At 33.9% G+C, this 13,463-nt stretch overlaps 14 non-coding genes across 14 annotated transcripts; all 14 read left to right on the forward strand.

The window, feature by feature from the left end:
- Positions 1-449: 449 nt before the first annotated feature.
- TRNAK-UUU (transfer RNA lysine (anticodon UUU)) lies at positions 450-522 on the forward strand. Its single transcript has one exon. It is a non-coding gene; the product is annotated as a tRNA-Lys (tRNA).
- A 579-nt stretch (positions 523-1,101) lies between these two features.
- On the forward strand, positions 1,102-1,174 carry TRNAK-UUU (transfer RNA lysine (anticodon UUU)). Its single transcript has one exon. It is a non-coding gene; the product is annotated as a tRNA-Lys (tRNA).
- Positions 1,175-1,753: 579 nt separating this feature from the next.
- TRNAK-UUU (transfer RNA lysine (anticodon UUU)) lies at positions 1,754-1,826 on the forward strand. Its single transcript has one exon. It is a non-coding gene; the product is annotated as a tRNA-Lys (tRNA).
- A 579-nt stretch (positions 1,827-2,405) lies between these two features.
- TRNAK-UUU (transfer RNA lysine (anticodon UUU)) lies at positions 2,406-2,478 on the forward strand. Its single transcript has one exon. It is a non-coding gene; the product is annotated as a tRNA-Lys (tRNA).
- Positions 2,479-3,057: 579 nt separating this feature from the next.
- On the forward strand, positions 3,058-3,130 carry TRNAK-UUU (transfer RNA lysine (anticodon UUU)). The gene has a single exon. It is a non-coding gene; the product is annotated as a tRNA-Lys (tRNA).
- Positions 3,131-4,361: 1,231 nt separating this feature from the next.
- On the forward strand, positions 4,362-4,434 carry TRNAK-UUU (transfer RNA lysine (anticodon UUU)). The gene has a single exon. It is a non-coding gene; the product is annotated as a tRNA-Lys (tRNA).
- Positions 4,435-5,013: 579 nt separating this feature from the next.
- On the forward strand, positions 5,014-5,086 carry TRNAK-UUU (transfer RNA lysine (anticodon UUU)). Its single transcript has one exon. It is a non-coding gene; the product is annotated as a tRNA-Lys (tRNA).
- A 1,883-nt stretch (positions 5,087-6,969) lies between these two features.
- TRNAK-UUU (transfer RNA lysine (anticodon UUU)) lies at positions 6,970-7,042 on the forward strand. Its single transcript has one exon. It is a non-coding gene; the product is annotated as a tRNA-Lys (tRNA).
- Positions 7,043-7,623: 581 nt separating this feature from the next.
- On the forward strand, positions 7,624-7,696 carry TRNAK-UUU (transfer RNA lysine (anticodon UUU)). Its single transcript has one exon. It is a non-coding gene; the product is annotated as a tRNA-Lys (tRNA).
- A 2,533-nt stretch (positions 7,697-10,229) lies between these two features.
- Positions 10,230-10,302, forward strand: TRNAK-UUU (transfer RNA lysine (anticodon UUU)). The gene has a single exon. It is a non-coding gene; the product is annotated as a tRNA-Lys (tRNA).
- A 579-nt stretch (positions 10,303-10,881) lies between these two features.
- TRNAK-UUU (transfer RNA lysine (anticodon UUU)) lies at positions 10,882-10,954 on the forward strand. The gene has a single exon. It is a non-coding gene; the product is annotated as a tRNA-Lys (tRNA).
- Positions 10,955-11,533: 579 nt separating this feature from the next.
- On the forward strand, positions 11,534-11,606 carry TRNAK-UUU (transfer RNA lysine (anticodon UUU)). Its single transcript has one exon. It is a non-coding gene; the product is annotated as a tRNA-Lys (tRNA).
- Positions 11,607-12,185: 579 nt separating this feature from the next.
- On the forward strand, positions 12,186-12,258 carry TRNAK-UUU (transfer RNA lysine (anticodon UUU)). The gene has a single exon. It is a non-coding gene; the product is annotated as a tRNA-Lys (tRNA).
- Positions 12,259-12,837: 579 nt separating this feature from the next.
- Positions 12,838-12,910, forward strand: TRNAK-UUU (transfer RNA lysine (anticodon UUU)). The gene has a single exon. It is a non-coding gene; the product is annotated as a tRNA-Lys (tRNA).
- The last annotated feature ends 553 nt before the right edge of the window (positions 12,911-13,463 follow it).

A 13,463-nucleotide genomic window follows, 5' to 3' on the forward strand; every position in this document is an offset into this window, starting at 1 on the left:
GGTATAGGTTGGAAAGATTCTTTAGAATATTAAGAATGGACTTTATCACTCTTCAATAGGCACACATTATTGGCATCTAGTAATATAGTCATCACAAAGTAGTATCACTACATGTCAGTTCTAAAAACTTTGTTTCATCAGGACTCGAATCCATCCTTCTTTGATAGGCACACAGTGATTAAATTAGACAAGTAATAAATCAAACCTCTTTGACAAAAATAATTGAATGTGATTATTGTAGTGAGGTGATACTTAAAGCATCTAAGGATTTACATCTTAAACACAGAGGAAACTAAAATATATTTCATCAAGAGACCCTACAAGCCAAGTCTTTCAGTTCATGATTGCAGTAACACATATATTTTTCCACATTTTTTGCAATTGCACAGCAAATTGTCATGTTTTATATATTTCGAGCAGTTTCCAATATGGCAACTTCAGCACTCAGATCCTGGATAGCTCAGTCGGTAGAGCATCAGACTTTTAATCTGAGGGTCCAGGGTTCAAGTCCCTGTTCAGGCGAGTGTCTTTTAAACAATGGTGTTTTTGTTTGTGAAATGGACAATTTTGCAGAGTTTAAAATCATCCATTCCTGCAGGCAGCCATCTTTTAATTGTTGATGCTGATTATGTTCATTATTCAATGGGAAGGTGTATAGATTGGAAAGATTCTTTAGAATATTAAGAATGGACTTTATCACTCTTCAATAGGCACACATTATTGGCATCTAGTAATATAGTCATCACAAAGTAGTATCACTACATGTCAGTTCTAAAGACTTTGTTTCAACAGGAACTCAAATCCATCCTTCTTTGATAGGCACACAGTGATTAAATTAGACAAGTAATAATTCAAACCTCTTTGACAAAAATAATTGAATGTGATTATTGAAGTGAGGTGATACTTTAAGCATCTAAGGATTTACATCTTAAACACAAAGGAAACTAAAATATATTTCATCAAGAGACCCTACACGCCAAGTCTTTCAGTTCATGATTGCAGTAACACATAAATTTTTCCACATTTTTTGTAATTACACAGCAAATTGTCATGTTTTATATATTTCGAGCAGTTTCCAATATGGCAACTTCAGCACTCAGAGCCTGGATAGCTCAGTCGGTAGAGCATCAGACTTTTAATCTGAGGGTCCAGGGTTCAAGTCCCTGTTCAGGTGAGTGTCTTTTAAACAATGGTGTTTTTGTTTGTGAAATGGACAATTTTGCAGAGTTTAAAATCATCCATTCCTGCAGCTAGCCATCTTTTAATTGTTGATGCTGATTATGTTCATTATTCAATGGGAAGGTGTACAGATTGGAAAGATTCTTTAGAATATTAAGAATGGACTTTATCACTCTTCAATAGGCACACATTATTGGCATCTAGTAATATAATCATCACAAAGTAGTATCACTACATGTCAGTTCTAAAGACTTTATTTCATCAGGAACTCAAATCCATCCTTCTTTGATAGGCACACAGTGATTAAATTAGACAAGTAATAAATCAAACCTCTTTGACAAAAATAATTGAATGTGATTATTGAAGTGAGGTGATACTTTAAGCATCTAAGGATTTAAATCTTAAACACAGAGGAGACTAAAATATATTTAATCAAGAGACGCTACAAGCCAAGTCTTTCAGTTCCTGATTGCAGTAACACATATATTTTTTCACATTTTTTGTAATTGCACAGCAAATTGTCATGTTTTATATATTTCGAGCAGTTTCCAATACGGCAACTTTAGCACTCAGAGCCTGGATAGCTCAGTCGGTAGAGCATCAGACTTTTAATCTGAGGGTCCAGGGTTCAAGTCCCTGTTCAGGCAAGTGTCTTTTAAACAATGTTTTTTTTGTTTGTGAAATGGACAATTTTGCAGAGTTTAAAATCATCCATTCCTGCAGGCAGCCATCTTTTAATTGTTGATGCGGATTATGTTCATTATTCAATGGGAAGGGGTATAAATTGGAAAGATTCTTTAGAATATTAAGAATGGACTTTATCACTCTTCAATAGGCACACATTATTGGCATCTAGTAATATAATCATCACAAAGTAGTATCGCTACATGTCAGTTCTAAAGACTTTATTTAATCAGGAACTCAAATCCATCCTTCTATGATAGGCACACAGTGATTAAATTAGACAAGTAATAAATTAAACCTCTTTGACAAAAATAATTGAATGTGATTATTGAAGTGAGGTGATACTTAAAGCATCTAAGGATTTACATCTTAAACACAGAGGAAACTAAAATATATTTCATCAAGAGACGCTACAAGCCAAGTCTTTCAGTTCATGATTGCAGTAACACATATATTTTTCCACATTTTTTGTAATTGCACAGTAAATTGTCATGTTTTATATATTTCGAGCAGTTTCCAATATGGCAACTTCAGCACTCAGAACCTGGATAGCTCAGTCGGTAGAGCATCAGACTTTTAATCAGAGGGTCCAGGGTTCAAGTCCCTGTTCAGGCAAGTGTCTTTTAAACAATGGTGTTTTTGTTTGTGAAATGGACAATTTTGCAGAGTTTAAAATCATCCATTCCTGCAGGCAGCCATCTTTTAATTGTTGATGCTGTTTATGTTCATTATTCAATGGGAAGGTGTATAGATTGGAAAGATTCTTTAGAATATTAAGAATGGACTTTATCACTCTTCAATAGGCACACATTATTGGCATCTAGTAATATAGTCATCACAAAGTAGTATCACTACATGTCAGTTCTAAAGACTTTATTTCAACAGGAACTCAAATCCATCCTTCTTTGATAGGCACACAGTGATTAAATTAGACAAGTAATAAATCAAACCTCTTTGACAAAAATAATTGAATGTGATTATTGAAGTGAGGTGATACTTTAAGCATCTAAGGATTTACATCTTAAACACAAAGGAAACTAAAATATATTTCATCAAGAGACCCTACACGCCAAGTCTTTCAGTTCATGATTGCAGTAACACATAAATTTTTCCACATTTTTTGTAATTACACAGCAAATTGTCATGTTTTATATATTTCGAGCAGTTTCCAATATAGCACCTTCAGCACTCAGAGCCTGGATAGCTCAGTCGGTAGAGCATCAGACTTTTAATCTGAGGGTCCAGGGTTCAAGTCCCTGTTCAGGCGAGTGTCTTTTAAACAATGGTGTTTTTGTTTGTGAAATGGACAATTTTGCAGAGTTTAAAATCATCCATTCCTGCAGCTAGCCATCTTTTAATTATTGATGCTGATTATGTTCATTATTCAATGGGAAGGTGTACAGATTGGAAAGATTCTTTAGAATATTAAGAATGGACTTTATCACTCTTCAATAGGCACACATTATTGGCATCTAGTAATATAATCATCACAAAGTAGTATCACTACATGTCAGTTCTAAAGACTTTATTTCATCAGGAACTCAAATCCATCCTTCTATGATAGGCACACAGTGATTAAATTAGACAAGTAATAAATCAAACCTCTTTGACAAAAATAATTGAATGTGATTATTGAAGTGAGGTGATACTTAAAGCATCTAAGGATTTACATCTTAAACACAGAGGAAACTAAAATATATTTCATCAAGAGACGCTACAAGCCAAGTCTTTCAGTTCATGATTGCAGTAACACATATATTTTTCCACATTTTTTGTAATTGCACAGTAAATTGTCATGTTTTATATATTTCGAGCAGTTTCCAATATGGCAACTTCAGCACTCAGAACCTGGATAGCTCAGTTGGTAGAGCATCAGACTTTTAATCAGAGGGTCGAGGGTTCAAGTCCCTGTTCAGGCAAGTGTCTTTTAAACAATGGTGTTTTTGTTTGTGAAATGGACAATTTTGCAGAGTTTAAAATCATCCATTCCTGCAGGCAGCCATCTTTTAATTGTTGATGCTGATTATGTTCATTATTCAATGGGAAGGTGTATAGATTGGAGAGATTCTTTAGAATATTAAGAATGGACTTTATCACTCTTCAATAGGCACATATTATTGGCATCTAGTAATATAGTCATCACAAAGTAGTATCACTACATGTCAGTTCTAAAAACTTTGTTTCATCAGGAACTCAAATCCATCCTTGTTTGATAGGCACACAGTGATTAAATTAGACAAGTAATAAATCAAACCTCTTTGACAAAAATAATTGAATGTGATTATTGAAGTGAGGTGATACTTAAAGCATCTAAGGATTTACATCTTAAACACAGAGGAAACTAAAATATATTTCATCAAGAGACCCTACAAGCCAAGTCTTTCAGTTCATGATTGCAGTAACACATATATTTTTCCACATTTTTTGCAATTGCACAGCAAATTGTCATGTTTTATATATTTCGAGCAGTTTCCAATATGGCAACTTCAGTGCTCAGATCCTGGATAGCTCAGTCGGTAGAGCATCAAACTTTTAATCTGAGGGTCCAGGGTTCAAGTCCCTGTTCAGGCGAGTGTCTTTTAAACAATGGTGTTTTTGTTTGTGAAATGGACAATTTTGCAGAGTTTAAAATCATCCATTCCTGCAGGCAGCCATCTTTTAATTGTTGATGCTGATTATGTTCATTATTCAATGGGAAGGTGTATAGATTGGAAAGATTCTTTAGAATATTAAGAATGGACTTTATCACTCTTCAATAGGCACACATTATTGGCATCTAGTAATATAGTCATCACAAAGTAGTATCACTACATGTCAGTTCTAAAGACTTTGTTTCAACAGGAACTCAAATCCATCCTTCTTTGATAGGCACACAGTGATTAAATTAGACAAGTAATAAATCAAACCTCTTTGACAAAAATAATTGAATGTGATTATTGAAGTGAGGTGATACTTTAAGCATCTAAGGATTTACATCTTAAACACAGAGTAAACTAAAATATATTTCATCAAGAGACCCTACAAGCCAAGTCTTTCAGTTCATGATTGCAGTAACACATATATTTTTCCACATTTTTTGTAATTGCACAGCAAATTGTCATGTTTTATATATTTCGAGCAGTTTCCAATATGGCAACTTCAGCACTCAGAGCCTGGATAGCTCAGTCGGTAGAGCATCAGACTTTTAATCTGAGGGTCCAGGGTTCAAGTCCCTGTTCAGGCGAGTGTCTTTTAAACAATGTTTTTTTTTGTTTGTGAAATGGACAATTTTGCAGAGTTTAAAATCATCCATTCCTGCAGACAGCCATCTTTTAATTGTTGATGCGGATTATGTTCATTATTCAATGGGAAGGGGTATAAATTGGAAAGATTCTTTAGAATATTAAGAATGGACTTTATCACTCATCAATAGGCACACATTATTGGCATCTAGTAATATAATCATCACAAAGTAGTATCGCTACATGTCAGTTCTAAAGACTTTATTTAATCAGGAACTCAAATCCATCCTTCTATGATAGGCACACAGTGATTAAATTAGACAAGTAATAAATCAAACCTCTTTGACAAAAATAATTGAATGTGATTATTGAAGTGAGGTGATACTTAAAGCATCTAAGGATTTACATCTTAAACACAGAGGAAACTAAAATATATTTCATCAAGAGACGCTACAAGCCAAGTCTTTCAGTTCATGATTGCAGTAACACATATATTTTTCCACATTTTTTGTAATTGCACAGTAAATTGTCATGTTTTATATATTTCGAGCAGTTTCCAATATGGCAACTTCAGCACTCAGAACCTTGATAGCTCAGTCGGTAGAGCATCAGACTTTTAATCAGAGGGTCCAGGGTTCAAGTCCCTGTTCATGCAAGTGTCTTTTATACAATGGTGTTTTTGTTTGTGAAATGGACAATTTTGCAGAGTTTAAAATCATCCATTCCTGCAGGCAGCCATCTTTTAATTGTTGATGCTGATTATGTTCATTATTCAATGGGAAGGGGTATAGGTTGGAAAGATTCTTTAGAATATTAAGAATGGACTTTATCACTCTTCAATAGGCACACATTATTGGCATCTAGTAATATAGTCATCACAAAGTAGTATCACTACATGTCAGTTCTAAAAACTTTGTTTCATCAGGACTCGAATCCATCCTTCTTTGATAGGCACACAGTGATTAAATTAGACAAGTAATAAATCAAACCTCTTTGACAAAAATAATTGAATGTGATTATTGAAGTGAGGTGATACTTAAAGCATCTAAGGATTTACATCTTAAACACAGAGGAAACTAAAATATATTTCATCAAGAGACCCTACAAGCCAAGTCTTTCAGTTCATGATTGAAGTAACACATATATTTTTCCACATTTTTTGCAATTGCACAGCAAATTGTCATGTTTTATATATTTCAAGCAGTTTCCAATATGGCAACTACAGCACTCAGAGCCTGGATAGCTCAGTCTGTAGAGTATCAGACTTTTAATCTGAGGGTCCAGGGTTCAAGTCCCTGTCCACGCGAGTGTATTTTAAACAATGGTGTTTTTGTTTGTGAAATGGACAATTTTGCAGAGTTTAAAATCATCCATTCCTGCAGGCAGCCATCTTTTAATTGTTGATGCTGATTATGTTCTTTATTCAATGGGAATGGGTATAGATTGGAAAGATTCTTTAGAATATTAAGAATGGACTTTATCACTCTTCAATAGGCACACATTATTGGCATCTAGTAATATAATCATCACAAAGTAGTATCGCTACATGTCAGTTCAAAAGACTTTATTTCATCAGGAACTCAAATCCATCCTTCTTTGATAGGCACACATTGATTAAATTAGACAAGTAATAAATCAAACCTCTTTGACAAAAATAATTGAATGTGATTATTGAAGTGAGATGATACTTAAAACATCTAAGGATTTACATCTTAAACACAGAGTAAACTAAAATATATTTCATCAAGAGACCCTACAAGCCAAGTCTTTCAGTTCATGATTGCAGTAACACATATATTTTTCCAAATTTTTTGTAATTGCACAGCAAATTGTCATGTTTTATATATTTCGAGCAGTTTCCAATATGGCAACTTCAGCACTCAGAGCCTGGGTAGCTCAGTCGGTAGAGCATCAGACTTTTAATCTGAGGGTCCAGGGTTCAAGTCCCTGTTCAGGTGAGTGTCTTTTAAATAATGTTTTTTTTTTGTTTGTGAAATGGACAATTTTGCAGAGTTTAAAATCATCCATTCCTGCAGGCAGCCATCTTTTAATTGTTGATGCTGATTATGTTCTTTATTCAATGGGAAGGGGTATAGATTGGAAAGATTCTTTAGAATATTAAGAATGGACTTTATCACTCTTCAATAGGCACACATTATTGGCATCTAGTAATATAATCATCACAAAGTAGTATCGCTACATGTCAGTTCAAAAGACTTTATTTCATCAGGAACTTAAATCCATCCTTCTTTGATAGGCACACAGTGATTAAATTAGACAAGTAATAAATCAAACCTCTTTGACAAAAATAATTGAATGTGATTATTGAAGTGAGGTGATAGTTTAAGCATCTAAGGATTTACATCTTAAACACAGAGGAAACTAAAATATATTTCATTAAGAGACCCTACAAACCAAGTCTTTCAGTTCATGATTGCAGTAACACATATATTTTTCCACATTTTTTGTAATTGCACAGTAAATTGTCATGTTTTAAATATTTCGAGCAGTTTCCAATATGGCAACTTCAGCCCTCAGAGCCTGGATAGCTCAGTCGGTAGACCATCAGACTTTTAATCTGAGGGTCCAGGGTTCAAGTCCCTGTTCAGGCGAGTGTCTTTTAAACAATGGTGTTTTTGTTTGTGAAATGGACAATTTTGCAGAGTTTAAATCATCTATTCCTGCAGGCAGCCATCTTTTAATTGTTGATGCTGATTATGTTCATTATTCAATGGGAAGGTGTATAGATTGGAAAGATTCTTTAGAATATTAAGAATGGACTTTATCACTCTTCAATAGGCACACATTATTGGCATCTAGTAATATAGTCATCACAAAGTAGTATCACTTCTTGTCAGTTCTAAAGACTTTGTTTCATCAGGAACTCAAATCCATCCTTTTTTGATAGGCACACAATGATTAAATTAGACAAGTAATAAATCAAACCTCTTTGACAAAAATAATTGAATGTGATTATTGAAGTGGGGTGATACTTTAAGCATCTAAGGATTTACATCTTAAACACAGAGTAAACTAAAATATATTTCATCAAGAGACGCTACAAGCCAAGTCTTTTAGTTTATGATTGCGGTAACACATATATTTTTCCACATTTTTTGTAATTGCACAGCAAATTGTCATGTTTTATATATTTTGAGCAGTTTCCAATATGGCAACTTTAGCTCTCAGAGCCTGGATAGCTCAGTCGTTAGAGCATCAGATTATTAATCTGAGGGTCCACGGTTCAAGTCCCTGTTCAGGCGAGTGTCTTTTAAATAATGTTTTTTTTGTTTGTGAAATGGACAATTTTGCAGAGTTTAAAATCATCCATTCCTGCAGGCAGCCATCTTTTAATTGTTGATGCGGATTATTTTCATTATTCAATGGGAAGGGGTATAGATTGGAAAGATTCTTTAGAATATTAAGAATGGACTTTATCACTCTTCAATAGGCACACATTATTGGCATCTAGTAATATAATTATCACAAAGTAGTATCGCTACATGTCAGTTCTAAAGACTTTATTTCATCAGGAACTCAAATCCATACTTCTTTGATAGGCACACAGTGATTAAATTAGACAAGTAATAAATCAAACCTCTTTGACAAAAATAATTGAATGTGATTATTGAAGTGAGGTGATACTTTAAGCATCTAAGGATTTACATCTTAAACACAGAGGAAACTAAAATATATTTCATCAAGAGACCCTACAAGCCAAGTCTTTCAGTTCATGATTGCAGTAACACATATATTTTTCCACATTTTTTGTAATTGCACAGCAAATTGTCATGTTTTATATATTTCGAGCAGTTTCCAATATGGCAACTTCAGCTCTCAGAGCCTGGATAGCTCAGTCGTTAGAGCATCAGATTTTTAATCTGAGGGTCCACGGTTCAAGTCCCTGTTCAGGCGAGTGTCTTTTAAATAATGTTTTTTTTGTTTGTGAAATGGACAATTTTGCAGAGTTTAAAATCATCCATTCCTGCAGGCAGCCATCTTTTAATTGTTGATGCGGATTATTTTCATTATTCAATGGGAAGGGGTATAGATTGGAAAGATTCTTTAGAATATTAAGAATGGACTTTATCACTCTTCAATAGGCACACATTATTGGCATCTAGTAATATAATTATCACAAAGTAGTATCGCTACATGTCAGTTCTAAAGACTTTATTTCATCAGGAACTCAAATCCATACTTCTTTGATAGGCACACAGTGATTAAATTAGACAAGTAATAAATCAAACCTCTTTGACAAAAATAATTGAATGTGATTATTGAAGTGAGGTGATACTTAAAGGATCTAAGGATTTACATCTTAAACACAGAGGAAACTAAAATATATTTCATCAAGAGACGCTACAAGCCAAGTCTTCCAGTTCATGATTGCAGTAACACATATATTTTTCCACATTTTTTGTAATTGCACAGTAAATTGTCATGTTTTATATATTTCGAGCAGTTTCCAATATGGCAACTTCAGCACTCAGAACCTTGATAGCTCAGTCGGTAGAGCATCAGACTTTTAATCAGAGGGTCCAGGGTTCAAGTCCCTGTTCATGCAAGTGTCTTTTATACAATGGTGTTTTTGTTTGTGAAATGGACAATTTTGCAGAGTTTAAAATCATCCATTCCTGCAGGCAGCCATCTTTTAATTGTTGATGCTGATTATGTTCATTATTCAATGGGAAGGGGTATAGGTTGGAAAGATTCTTTAGAATATTAAGAATGGACTTTATCACTCTTCAATAGGCACACATTATTGGCATCTAGTAATATAGTCATCACAAAGTAGTATCACTACATGTCAGTTCTAAAAACTTTGTTTCATCAGGACTCGAATCCATCCTTCTTTGATAGGCACACAGTGATTAAATTAGACAAGTAATAAATCAAACCTCTTTGACAAAAATAATTGAATGTGATTATTGAAGTGAGGTGATACTTAAAGCATCTAAGGATTTACATCTTAAACACAGAGGAAACTAAAATATATTTAATCAAGAGACCCTACAAGCCAAGTCTTTCAGTTCATGATTGCAGTAACACATATATTTTTCCACATTTTTTGCAATTGCACAGCAAATTGTCAGGTTTTATATATTTCGAGCAGTTTCCAATATGGCAACTTCAGCACTCAGATCCTGGATAGCTCAGTCGGTAGAGCATCAGACTTTTAATCTGAGGGTCCAGGGTTCAAGTCCCTGTTCAGGCGAGTGTCTTTTAAACAATGGTGTTTTTGTTTGTGAAATGGACAATTTTGCAGAGTTTAAAATCATCCATTCCTGCAGGCAGCCATCTTTTAATTGTTGATGCTGATTATGTTCATTATTCAATGGGAAGGTGTATAGATTGGAAAGATTCTTTAGAATATTAAGAATGGACTTTATCACTCTTCAATAGGCACACATTATTGGCTTCTAGTAATATAGTCATCACAAAGTAGTATCACTACATGTCAGTTCTAAAGACTTTGTTTCAACAGGAACTCAAATCCATCCTTCTTTGATAGGCACACAGTGATTAAATTAGACAAGTAATAAATCAAACCTCTTTGACAAAAATAATTGAATGTGATTATTGAAGTGAGGTGATACTTTAAGCATCTAAGGATTTACATCTTAAACACAAAGGAAACTAAAATATATTTCATCAAGAGACCCTACACGCCAAGTCTTTCAGTTCATGATTGCAGTAACACATAAATTTTTCCACATTTTTTGTAATTGCACAGCAAATTGTCATGTTTTATATATTTCGAGCAGTTTCCAATATGGCACCTTCAGCACTCAGAGCCTGGATAGCTCAGTCGGTAGAGCATCAGACTTTTAATCTGAGGGTCCAGGGTTCAAGTCCCTGTTCAGGTGAGTGTCTTTTAAACAATGGTGTTTTTGTTTGTGAAATGGACAATTTTGCAGAGTTTAAAATCATCCATTCCTGCAGCTAGCCATCTTTTAATTGTTGATGCTGATTATGTTCATTATTCAATGGGAAGGTGTACAGATTGGAAAGATTCTTTAGAATATTAAGAATGGACTTTATCACTCTTCAATAGGCACACATTATTGGCATCTAGTAATATAATCATCACAAAGTAGTATCACTACATGTCAGTTCTAAAGACTTTATTTCATCAGGAACTCAAATCCATCCTTCTTTGATAGGCACACAGTGATTAAATTAGACAAGTAATAAATCAAACCTCTTTGACAAAAATAATTGAATGTGATTATTGAAGTGAGGTGATACTTTAAGCATCTAAGGATTTAAATCTTAAACACAGAGGAGACTAAAATATATTTAATCAAGAGACGCTACAAGCCAAGTCTTTCAGTTCCTGATTGCAGTAACACATATATTTTTTCACATTTTTTGTAATTGCACAGCAAATTGTCATGTTTTATATATTTCGAGCAGTTTCCAATACGGCAACTTTAGCACTCAGAGCCTGGATAGCTCAGTCGGTAGAGCATCAGACTTTTAATCTGAGGGTCCAGGGTTCAAGTCCCTGTTCAGGCAAGTGTCTTTTAAACAATGTTTTTTTTGTTTGTGAAATGGACAATTTTGCAGAGTTTAAAATCATCCATTCCTGCAGGCAGCCATCTTTTAATTGTTGATGCGGATTATGTTCATTATTCAATGGGAAGGGGTATAAATTGGAAAGATTCTTTAGAATATTAAGAATGGACTTTATCACTCTTCAATAGGCACACATTATTGGCATCTAATAATATAATCATCACAAAGTAGTATCGCTACATGTCAGTTCTAAAGACTTTATTTAATCAGGAACTCAAATCCATCCTTCTATGATAGGCACACAGTGATTAAATTAGACAAGTAATAAATTAAACCTCTATGACAAAAATAATTGAATGTGATTATTGAAGTGAGGTGATACTTAAAGCATCTAAGGATTTACATCTTAAACACAGAGGAAACTAAAATATATTTCATCAAGAGACGCTACAAGCCAAGTCTTTCAGTTCATGATTGCAGTAACACATATATTTTTCCACATTTTTTGTAATTGCACAGTAAATTGTCATGTTTTATATATTTCGAGCAGTTTCCAATATGGCAACTTCAGTGCTCAGAGCCTGGATAGCTCAGTCGGTAGAGCATCAGACTTTTAATCTGAGGGTCCAGGGTTCAAGTCCCTGTTCAGGCGAGTGTCTTTTAAACAATGGTGTTTTTGTTTGTGAAATGGACAATTTTGCAGAGTTTAAAATCATCCATTCCTGCAGGCAGCCATCTTTTAATTGTTGATGCTGATTATGTTCATTATTCAATGGGAAGGTGTATAGATTGGAAAGATTCTTTAGAATATTAAGAATGGACTTTATCACTCTTCAATAGGCACACATTATTGGCATCTAGTAATATAGTCATCACAAAGTAGTATCACTACATGTCAGTTCTAAAGACTTTGTTTCAACAGGAACTCAAATCCATCCTTCTTTGATAGGCACACAGTGATTAAATTAGACAAGTAATAAATCAAACCTCTTTGACAAAAATAATTGAATGTGATTATTGAAGTGAGGTGATACTTTAAGCATCTAAGGATTTACATCTTAAACACAAAGGAAACTAAAATATATTTCATCAAGAGACCCTACACGCCAAGTCTTTCAGTTCATGATTGCAGTAACACATAAATTTTTCCACATTTTTTGTAATTACACAGCAAATTGTCATGTTTTATATATTTCGAGCAGTTTCCAATATGGCACCTTCAGCACTCAGAGCCTGGATAGCTCAGTCGGTAGAGCATCAGACTTTTAATCTGAGGGTCCAGGGTTCAAGTCCCTGTTCAGGTGAGTGTCTTTTAAACAATGGTGTTTTTGTTTGTGAAATGGACAATTTTGCAGAGTTTAAAATCATCCATTCCTGCAGGCAGCCATCTTTTAATTGTTGATGCTGATTATGTTCATTATTCAATGGGAAGGTGTACAGATTGGAAAGATTCTTTAGAATATTAAGAATGGACTTTATCACTCTTCAATAGGCACACATTATTGGCATCTAGTAATATAATCATCACAAAGTAGTATCACTACATGTCAGTTCTAAAGACTTTATTTCATCAGGAACTCAAATCCATCCTTCTTTGATAGGCACACAGTGATTAAATTAGACAAGTAATAAATCAAACCTCTTTGACAAAAATAATTGAATGTGATTATTGAAGTGAGGTGATACTTTAAGCATCTAAGGATTTAAATCTTAAACACAGAGGAGACTAAAATATATTTAATCAAGAGACGCTACAAGCCAAGTCTTTCAGTTCCTGATTGCAGTAACACATATATTTTTTCAAATTTTTTGTAATTGCACAGCAAATTGTCATGTTTTATATATTTCGAGCAGTTT

Source organism: Pseudophryne corroboree, chromosome 1 (assembly GCF_028390025.1).
Source record: "Pseudophryne corroboree isolate aPseCor3 chromosome 1, aPseCor3.hap2, whole genome shotgun sequence".
Lineage (NCBI taxonomy): Eukaryota > Metazoa > Chordata > Amphibia > Anura > Myobatrachidae > Pseudophryne > Pseudophryne corroboree.